The sequence below is a fragment of the Seriola lalandi genome, unplaced genomic scaffold, assembly GCF_002814215.2.
Source record: "Seriola lalandi dorsalis isolate HSWRI2012SDOR001 ecotype SW California unplaced genomic scaffold, Sedor1 jcf7180002010593, whole genome shotgun sequence".
Lineage (NCBI taxonomy): Eukaryota > Metazoa > Chordata > Actinopteri > Carangiformes > Carangidae > Seriola > Seriola lalandi.
This window is the reverse complement of record NW_019481246.1, coordinates 1-833: the sequence shown is the minus strand read 5'-3', so window position 1 is coordinate 833 and position 833 is coordinate 1. Positions and strand designations below refer to the sequence as shown.

Below are 833 nucleotides of genomic sequence, written 5' to 3'. Positions count from 1 at the left end.
GTATTTTTGTGCATATTCTGACTAATTTCGTCGGGGTGCTAACTTGGCTTGCCCGGTTGTTTTGTTTTTTAAAAAGCAGTGTGCAGAGGTGCATGTGCTATAATAAATCCTGACAAAAGAGGCAAGTTATGAGTTGATGAGAAAATTTTGTGTGTGTGATTGAGTTCTTTAAGTTAATTCTTCCTCTTTGCGTCTCTTCGCAGATACACCAAAATGGCAAAAGAATGGACACAAAAATACGCAATGTGATGGCATCGTTTGGAAAGCTGGTGGAAAATGTTGTTGCTGGTTCAAACTTAAAATTCCAGGGTTCTGTTTTTCTTTTTTCACTTTATTTCTTCGTTAATCAAAGCATTTTACCCCTTCCCTTCCTTCCCCACCTGCGCGCTCATAAGAAGATAGTGTTTTCTCTCTAGGACACGTGCCAGTTTCTGTGAGGTTTCGACTCCCATTTTGTATGGAGTTTAAAATAATAATAAAAAAAAATAAATAAAAAAGAAAAGAAAATCACCATGGTTCTGAACACTCGGCTTTAGCATGCACCAGTAAGAGTTTTTCAACCCCAAATTGGTGATGTTAGTAATTCACTCTGCACACACTTAGTAGAATCAGATGCAACTGGTCTCCTGATGCTGAATATATCAACCCCGTGGTGATCCAGCTGGTTCACCTGCTGGTTCACCTGCTGGTTCACCTGTTGGTTCACTTGCTGGTTCACCTGCTGGTTCACCTGTTGGTTCACTTGCTGGATCCTGTAGGGTTGATGTTTACTTCACTGTGGGCTCGGTCTTTTTTGAAGCATTTCTCGAGAGGCCTGTCTTTTGCCATACCCG

The 833-nt window shown here is 41.1% G+C and overlaps 1 long non-coding RNA gene across 1 annotated transcript; it reads right to left on the bottom strand.

The window, feature by feature from the left end:
- Nucleotides 1-451: 451 nt before the first annotated feature.
- On the bottom strand, nucleotides 452-833 carry LOC111673413 (uncharacterized). Its single transcript, XR_002762091.2, has 2 exons — nucleotides 743-833; nucleotides 452-694 (listed from the first exon to the last, which is right to left on the bottom strand). It is a non-coding gene; the product is annotated as an uncharacterized LOC111673413 (long non-coding RNA).